We start from the raw sequence: 10,224 nt of genomic DNA, 5'->3' as shown, positions 1-10,224 counted from the left end.
GAAGATAACCTCCATGATATTTGGGATTCTATTCACGTGTTTAGCATAGTAATATCAGCTAGTGATTACTGTTTGAAAAGGTAGCAAGGTGAAGACAAGAATTTTTTTTTTTTTTTGAGACGGAGTCTTGCTCTGTCACCCAGGCTGGAGTGCAGTGGCGCAATCTCGGCTCACTGCAAGCTCTGCCTCCCGGGTTCACGCCATTCTCCTGCCTCAGCCTCTCTGAGTAGCTGGGACTACAGGCGCCCACCACCACGCCCGGCTAATTTTTTGTATTTTTAGTAGAGACGGGGTTTCACCGTGGTCTCCATCTCCTGACCTCGTGATCCGCCCGCCTCGGCCTCCCAAAGTGCTGGGATTACAAGCGTGAGCCACCGCGCCCGGCCGAAGACAAGATTTTGATAATTACTTCTCCACTAATAACCCAAGTTTAGCTCATGTCTTAACTTCTGCAATAAAGCACAAAGTAGATGATACTATCCCATCATCCCTGGGTTGAGATTACCAAGCTTTTCTTATATAAACATGCCATCTTGGAACTTCCTATTAAGTCACAGATTCCAGTCTTTGGAATGCATCTAATTAATCTCATTTTTTTTTTCTTTTCTAAAACTGAAAAAAATGCCTCATTTATTATGTAAGTTAAATGAGATTCAATTTGTAAAATGAGTAGTACAGTACCTGGTATAGTGAAGGTACTCAATAAATGGTAGTTACACTATTATTCTCCACTGTTCAATTGTGAATTATTAGGCTCACACATATCTCAAACCCAATCAATATTCCATTAATTTTTGCTTTAAGTTACCAACTCCAATATCCTCTTTCTGAAGGATTCTGTGACTCCTCAGAAGGTCCTAGACAACATCTGATCATTGATGTTTACAATTTTCCCATGTCCAATGCAGAAATATAACACTACTGGCATGCATAGAATCAGACGAACACATACAGAATCAGATAAGATGTTCTTTTCACATGTGGTCATACAGTATCAAATAAAATGTTCTTGCCTGCTTAGCAGTCTTTCTGATTTTCTTAGTCTTCAGACATTATAGTTATCATCTACCCCTTCTCCACAAAACCCAGGCCTCCCTCATCTAAGCTTATGTTGCTCATCGGATGGTAATCTCCCCACTTTCTCTATTCTTACAATTCTATGTTTCAGCAATAGGTAACTTCTCTTAGTAATGGTGCCTTTTATGCTATCCATGCCTCAGATATTTTGTCATCTTACCTTTATTAATGTTACTCTAATGATTTCTTTTTTTTTGAGATGGAGTTTTGCTCTTGTTGCCCAGGCTGGAATGCAATGGTACAATCTCGGCTTACCACAACCTCCTCCTTCCGGGTTCAAGCGATTCTCCTGTCCCAGCCTCCCGAGTAGCTGGGATTACAGGCATGTGCCACCACGCCCGGCTAATTTTGTATTTTTAGTAGAGACGGGGTTTCTCCATGTTGGTCAGGCTGGTCATTAACTACCAACCTCAGGTGATCTAACCGCCTCGGCTTCCCAAAGTGCTGGGATTACAGGCGTGAGCCACCGCGCCCTGCCACTGTAATGATTTCTAATCACATTTTATAGACACAGCATGAAATCTTTTTCATTAAGTTAAATTTGCATTAATATAATGGCTTCTTGAATCTGGAATCTGGAACGACATCTTGAACCTGGAAAGCCTGCTGTGTTTGTCCTGGGAGAGTATTTTCCTTGGATACAGGAACATCATTTTCTGAAATAACAGGCTCCTTTTTATCCTCCTATTAAAATACTTCCTGTGTATTCTTGTTGATATTTTAGATACCGTCTCACAGGTGAGGACAGCATGTGATATGTACTTGTCATCTTCCTCATAATTGATTGGTCACTTCAGCATCCCTAGAGCACTATGTTGGACTCACTGGGTCATTTCGCTATGTTCATGTCTTCTAGGTTGCTTTTAATTTTTAAGCTATTCTCAAACACTTTCTTTTTTCTTCTTTATTTCATCTCTGTGAAGAGGCAATTAATAAATAATTAGGTTTGGTTATATCATAACTGACATAACTAGTTGACATAAGCAGCTAGTGGCAAATTTAATGTTATAAACGGTTTTCTTGATTCTCCATACAGACTCAACAAACCATCCTCAGGAAAAGATATAGAACCTTCTTGGCTTTTTCAGAGGAAAGCTTCATTAACTTAAGAAAAGTGAGGTATAGCAGTTACCAAAGCAAATTCAGATTTTTTTTTTTCTCTTAGTAGAGAGAATAGTAAATCTGACATAGGGATTTTTAGGAATATGTAATGACAGTGTACTATGATGGTCAATAAAAGATCCCTACCAGTGACATCACAGTTTAAATTAAACATTGAAGAAATTATGTGACTTTGGTGTCTTAATGAAAAACATGGTCTGGTTTGGAAACTTGAGGTGTTTTATAAACTAAAACATTTATATAAAAGAGTTTTAGAAGCTCGAGAGTATGAAAACTATATGCCCTGCCTCATTCTTTTTGGTAAAATACAGGGGTAAGGGGCAGTGTTTAAGTTTTCTTCCAGCTCAGATACAGTATTATTTTGTCTAATGACATATTCTTTAAAAAAAAAACAATATTTTTCATTATGAGCCCTGAAAAAGAAAAAGACTTGAAATTGGCTACAAATTTATGTGAGGGATGCAAAAAAACATTTCTAAAGAAGGCCCATTTGTTCTGTTGAGCACTTTACTGGGTTTTGATAGGCCACGATTTCCTCAAGCTGACTTTAGGTATAGGGGACATAGAGAACTAAATTATTCTGCTACTAAAGAGTAAGAGAAACTGAGATTTTGCTCCTTAGAGAAGAGGACAGAAACTGAGAAGAATAAGAAAGGTACAGGAGGCTGACCTCAAGTTGAGTTTTTATTTTACTGTCATATGAAATGAATCCCTGCATATTACCAGCCTTCAGCAAAAATGTCTACATATATATGCTGTGAATGTGAATTTTTTTTTTTTTTTTTGAGACAGAGTTTCTACTCCAGGGTGGAGTGCAATGGCACAATCTCGGCTCACTGAAACCTCCGCCTCCCGGGTTCAAGCAATTCTCCTGACTCAGCCTCCTGAGTAGCTGGGATTACAGGCATGTGCCACCACATCCAGCTAATTTTGTATTTTTTTAGTAGAAACGGGGTTTCTCCATGTTGGTCAGGCTGGTCTTGAACTCCCAACCTCAGGTAATCCACCCACCTTGGCCTCCCAAAGTGCTGGGATTACAGGCATGAGTCACTGTGCCCTGCCAAATGTTTTTAATGGCCTTATTAAGGAAAAAGCCCAAAATCCAGAACTGAGTTAACATGCTATGAAACATAGGTTACATGAACAGGGTGGTGTATGATCTATAAACTAGACTGAGTAAATAGAAAAAAAACATCCAGAGTAAAAAATGACTATGAGATCACAAGCACCCAGAAAATTCATATAAATCTTAACAAAAATTTTATAAGTCTACAATCCACAGGATAATGTTGGATTAAGTCAGTCTCACCCATATCTAAGGTTACCTCAAAGAACTAAGGTAATATGTGAATTATACAAGTTATGTTTGAGTGGTTTCACTAAAGAAAAAAAAATTACATATGCTTATGTAACAGCTCTAGCTGTGTCCTTGATCCTAGACTCTCTCACCTCTTCTTGACCTTACTACCTCTCTCTTTCACCATGTGAAGTTTTCCTTCTCTACTAGCAGCATGCTCTCAGATGATAATTAGTTTCTCTCATGTTAAAAAATCAACTCCTTAATTCATATTCCTCCTAATACCACCAACTATTTTCTCTTCTCATTCAGACTTCTACCCATAGTCTATATTTTTGTCTCCACTTTCTTACAGCACATTTATTCTCAATTCAGTTCAACCTGGAGGTATCACATTACCTGATTTCAAACTATACTATAAGACTACAGTAACTGGTACAAAAACAGACACATAGACCAATGGAATAGAATGAAGAAATAAAGCTGCACACATACAGCCATCTGATCCTCAACAAAGTCAACAAAAATAAACAATGGGGAAAGTACTCCATATTCAATATATTTGTTCATTATAAATATTGTTAAAGTGTCGTCTTTAATTAGCTACACACTAACACTTGTAAAACCATTGCTTATAAAACTTTTTTTTTAATTCGTTCATTTCCTAGTGGCTGAATTTTAGAACTTTCTTCTTTTGAATGGCCTTACTCACGTAATTTGTTTGCTGCTTACAATAATAGAATTGATACATACCACAAGAGGGCTATCCCAAATCTATAAAAATGTTGTATTGTAATAGAAAATTATTGGGTTTGGGTGGCTTAGCATTCATTTATCCATCTGGAAGGAACCTTATTTCCTTTTGGGGAATAACTTCTAACCCTATGAACACAATCTGATGGGACTGACATATCCCATACAGGATATCCCTGTATAACAAATTAGGCCACATAATTATATTCTTTTTCCAGAATATAATTTTAAAAATTTATAGCCTTTTTATTATAAAACGCAGATATGGCAAAAAAACACAAATATATGGTTTAGTGAATTATTACAACGCAAACAATCTTTCAACTACCATCTACATTAAGTAAAGAACTTTTTCAGCCATTTCAGAACCCCCTTCATTTAGCTCATCCCAAAGACTATTCCCTCCTTATAAAAATCATCATCATCCTGAATTTTATAGGTTTCTTCAACAAAGATAATGATAACCACAGGCCTGAAGATATTGGTATTTTAGGCTTTGGGGGACATCTTATAATCTAGTTCTGTTGTAAATGATCTCCAGAGAGTTTTGCTATCTAGCTGCTTCCTCTAATTTTATGCAAGAATTCAAGAATATTTAAAAACTCTGCAGCCACCTCAACACCTTTGTCCCAGAATTCCTGAAAATGGAATCTTGAGTAGATGAATAAATGTATTGAAAACAGTTGAACACTTAGTGGAGATGTTTTATCTAAAATTTTGCTGATAAAACTTTCCTAAAGTTCTTGTTTACTGATGCCCAGAGCTGCCTTGGTTCTTAATATCCTTCTGACAAATATCTTTTCACTTAAGTTAGCTAGATAGTTTCTTTTGTTTGAAAACAAAGAACCCAAACTATATCGAAACTCTTAAGTCAGTAGTAAACTTGTTTCAGCTCCAATATTTAAAATCTTAGAAGTTGTCACTGACCTCTTTACAACAAGAACAATCTGATCAAACTAAAAAATCAATGACTCTACTTGGACCCATCATAGAACTAATGCTTTGGATCAAACCACCATCCTGAAATCCGCAGAGGCATGTTCTCCCAGAGAAATAAAGCAACTTATATCTGCTTAACTTGGAGCAGAAGCCACTGGAGACATAAACTGTTAGAAACACTTAAAAGTAATAGTTTTGATAAACTGCTGGAGGCTGAGTGTAGACTAGTGTGAGAATAAGAAACTCCTGGAGACTGCAGGTATCACACTTTTATGGTCTTTCTGAGTTTCACCAAGTTTTCATCATGAAGATCCCAGAAAAATTCACTCTTGGTTCTGGCAGGAAAAGGAGGCTTCTGAAGGGGGATCTATGTGCAAACCACACATAGATCCTTCTCCATAACGAAGGCCTACTCTCCAGAGAAAACTTCTTTGCCAAAGTATAATTCTGATAACTTATCCCAGGTGGGGAAAAAGAATTCCTGCCCACTTCAGCCCCTTTTGGCCATCCTATTTCATTTAAGGGTGGGGAGAGAGACCATAGTCAACTGGAGACAAGCCTTAGGAAACAGATTGACAACATTGCAGCCAGCGAGTAGAGAGTAGGGGATAAATGCTGTAACACTGAAAAAAAGACAGAAACATTGGTGAAGGCCATAGACTCAAGGCTTAGACCACTAAAAGAGTGACAGTCAATCAGAAAATTATGAAGTGCTTCTCCTCCCACATACCCTACCACCACACCGGCAAGTCTCAAATATAGTAACAGTGGAATATAGCTGAAAGAGCTGCAAGACACAGACTGTCTTTGAAGAACAGTACATACGAGGTACATACGAAGACTGGAGACAAAATAAAAACAAAAATCCCAGAACACTAGAGAAATTTGAAGTCTCTGATTCCTAGCCAGATTGACATACATCCTCATACTAAAGTCCTATTTGCCTCAGTTCCTACTACCTGATATAACATGTCTAGCTTTTAACATAAAATTACAAAGCAAGCTAAAGGCAAGAAAGAAATAGTCTGAAAAAATACAGCAACCATAACAACCAGATTCAGTTATGTCACAGATGTTGGAATTATAAGATAGGAAATTTAAAATGCATGTTAAGGGCTCTAGCGGAAAAAGTAGATAAACACAAGACCTGATGGTAATATAAACAAAATGATGGGAATTCTCCAAAAGAATCAAAAAGAAATGCCCGAAATGAAAATAGAGTGACAGGAATGAAGAATGCTTTCAGTGAGCTCATCAGTAGACTTAACATGGCTGAGGAAAGAATCAATGACCTTTTAGATAAATAGTCCCACAGAAAATTTCCAAACTGAAATGCAAAGAGTGAAAAGAATGAAAAAATACAGAACAGAACATCCAAGAACTGTGGGACAACTGCAAAAGATGAAACATATATATAATTATAATATCAGAGAAAGAAAAAACAGAGCAGAAGAAATATTTGAAGGATTAATGGCCCATAATTTTCCTTAATTAATGATAGCCACTAAACCACAGACACAGCAAGCTCAGAAAATACCAAATAGTATAAATACAAAAACAGAAAGAACCCACACCTAAGCATATTCAAATTTCAGAAAACTAAAGACAAAGGAAATCTTGCCCAGACTTCGCCACTATAATATACATTAACGTAACAAAACTGCACTTGTACCCCTTAAATTTATACCAAAAATATTAATTAATTTTTTAAGCAAGGTAGAAAAAACACCTTACATATACAGAAAAACAGACAATAAAGCATAGCAGACTTCTCATCAGAAATGATGCAAGCAAGAAGAGAATGGAGTGAAATATTTAAAGTGTTGAAAGAAATAAAAATCAACCTAAAATTCTATATTTAGTGAAATTGTCTTTCAAAAATGAAAGAGAAATAATATCAGTAGCATGGTAGAATACTGGAGAGATCCAAAAAACCTTCCTTCCACAGAACATCTAAAAATGTTCTGTAAAATTAAAGATAGTTCACTTTAATTATTGAATGAACCTGCAATAAACTAAGAGAAATCCACCAAATATAGGACTGAATCAGGAACACAAGATCAAGAAGATACAAAAACTCTGAAGCCAGAAAATTCTTGGCCAACTCTGAGTCATGGTAGGTTAGAGCTACTGTGCAGAAGACAGTATGGGAACAAAGATCATGCTGCATAAAGGTGGAGCCCTGGAAGGCCTACCATCTCAGGGAAAGAGTGAACTAGAAAAAAAAGAAACTTGACCTTGTAATCAAATAGACAACCTGTCTCAGCATTGGCTCTGGATAAAAGTTTGTTTGTTTGTTTAAGTCTCTCCACAGAAAACTGTGACCTTTTTCTGACCCTCACAAGAATTTAGGGCCTAAATCTACATTAATGGAAGGTTGAAACTTAAGTGGAGTTGAGTGTGTTGTGTTTATAGGCCCCTCTCCCTAGAGGAGCGTACATTTATGCTAGCTTCAAGGAATTTCTACAGATAAAGTTCCAAGTATTATTTAATAACAATTTTAAAATCACAAACACAAAAGAAAATAAGCCATCAGAAACAGGAGTAAACAACACAGTGAATAACAAGACCCTGACATACTTCGGGTATTGAAACTATTAGATAAAAAATTTGTTAACTATGTCTTCAGAAATATAACAGGGATTGACAAATATGAGCAATGAAAAACAAATCAATGAGACAAAACTCATCAGGAAAATTTGAAAACTAACCATACTGAACTTTAAAAAATGAAAATGTAATGAAATTTAAAACTCAATCAAAAGGTTAAAAAGCAGATTAGATACAGCTAATTAGAATTAATGAATGGATTATAAAATTGAAAAAATATTCAAATTGCAGCTCAGAGAGACAGACAGGTATAGAGAGGTTTACAAACATAGAATATAGAATGAGACGAGCTAATTAGAATTCCAGGAAGAGGTAATTCAAATAAGGAGAAGTAATATTTAAAGAAATAATGACTAATAATTTTAAAAAGTTGATGAAAGACATCAATTATCATATTCAGGAAGGTCAACAAATCCCGAACAGTATAAATAAAACAAATTCCCACCCCAACATAGAGTGAAGCTGCAAAACAACAAAGACAAGAAGAAAATCTTAAAAGCAACTAGAAAGAAATGATAGATTACCCAACAAAGGGGACACAATTAAACTGACAGCTTTATTTCTTAATAACAACAATGGGCCAGGTGTGGTGTTGTGCACCTGTAGTCCCAGCTACTCAGGAAGCTGAGGTGGGAGAATTGCTTGAGCCAGGGGGTTTGAGTCCATCCTAGGCAACAGAGCAAGACCCCATTGCTTTAAAAAAAAATAATATACAATTGAAAGATCTTCTGAGAAGGAAAATAAAATAAAGATACTATCCAAAAAAAAAATGAAAACAGGATTTATCACCAAAAGACTTTCACTGAGGGAACATGAAAAGAATGTACCTCAAGAGGAAGCCAGCTGATTCCAGTAGGATGTACTGAGATGCTCTTCTTAAGAAGGAATGTTGGAACTTCACTAGAACAAGACACTAATGATCCTCAGGACCACATTTACAGAAAATTGTATTTATTTCTTCCAAACATGATTTTAGATTTACATATATTTGATTTTGCCAAGAGGTTAAAAATTCTGGAAGAACCTAGTATGCTTTCCAGGCAATATACTTTTTTAAAAAAGGTTTTTAAAAACGTTACTAAGAGGATGAATATAGTAGGAGAATATTTTATATTTCTGTAGTCCAAGAGACTTGCTTCTGGCTAACAAGTACATTTCTGGGAAAGCTTGCTCAATCTGAATCAGAAAGCAGAGAAAAAAAGCAGTCAGATCAGCAGGAAGAACAAATGTTGCAAATGGAAGAAAACACAGACAGATGGCTCAATCTGTGTTAGATCACACTGAACCATTGTGAAGGCAAGTAAGGACATTAATTGTTCAGAGCATGCACATAGTGAAATGGGAGGAAATTATTCATTATTTGCAGATGGATTTCCTGATACTCTACAGAAAGACTACTAACATACCTGCATAATGCTGTCCCCAGAGGAAATAAAAAGATTTGACATTTTCTCCCCAAATCGATCTGAGTTTCACATTTACAAAGAAAGAGTCTTCATTGGACTATTTATCCTTATGCTATTTTTATGGCTTTTTCATTGGTTTAAAGCTGGAAAATATTAGAAAAATTTGGAGTGATTTACTTACTAAAAAGCCATATTATAAGTCCTTATTATTTCAATTGGTGCCAGATAATACTTCAGTAATTGTCATAAAAAAAGTCAGAGCTTTTTGTCAATGACAACAATTGTGAAGAAGACAATAGTTTCTCTCATTCATGCCACATTAAAAATTAACTTTTCTACTTTTAACTTCCTCATCCCCAGGAAGATTTGACCTCCAGAGCCAAAATTACTATTTTTAGCTACATTTATCTCTGCTGGGTATCAATAGATACCCAGTATTATCTAATTTACATTACAGTGTTTCTAACTAATATTCCTTCCAGGGTTACACTTTTAAAAGAATTCTTCTTAACCAGAATGAAACACTTATTGGTAGAATGTCCAGCAACTGGCAAATTTCTAAACATCTACTGTATCAAAGTGGCATGTCAAGCCATTTAAAAAAGGACATATTTTGAGGATAATTGGCTAGCCATTTGGAAGAAAAGTGAAATCAGATCTCTACTTCAGGCCATAGACAAATACAATAAAAGATTCATGATTAATTATCATAAAGTTAAAAATAAAAGTTAAAAATTCAAAAGAAAATATACGGCCGGGTGCGGTGGCTCACACCTGTAATCCCAGCACTTTGGGAGGCCGAGGCGGGTGGATCACGAGGTCAAGAGATCGAGACCACAGTGAAACCCCGTCTCTACTAAAAATACAAAAAATTAGCTGGGCGCGGTGGTGGGTGCCTGTAGTCCCAGCTACTCGGGAGGCTGAGGCAGGAGAATGGCGTGAACCCGGGAGGCGGAGCTTGCAGTGAGCCGAGATCACGCCACTGCACTCCAGCCTGGGCGACAGCAAGACTCTCAAAAA

The sequence above is a fragment of the Nomascus leucogenys genome, chromosome 10, assembly GCF_006542625.1.
Source record: "Nomascus leucogenys isolate Asia chromosome 10, Asia_NLE_v1, whole genome shotgun sequence".
Classification (NCBI taxonomy): Eukaryota; Metazoa; Chordata; class Mammalia; order Primates; family Hylobatidae; genus Nomascus; species Nomascus leucogenys.
This window is presented reverse-complemented; position numbering follows the sequence as displayed.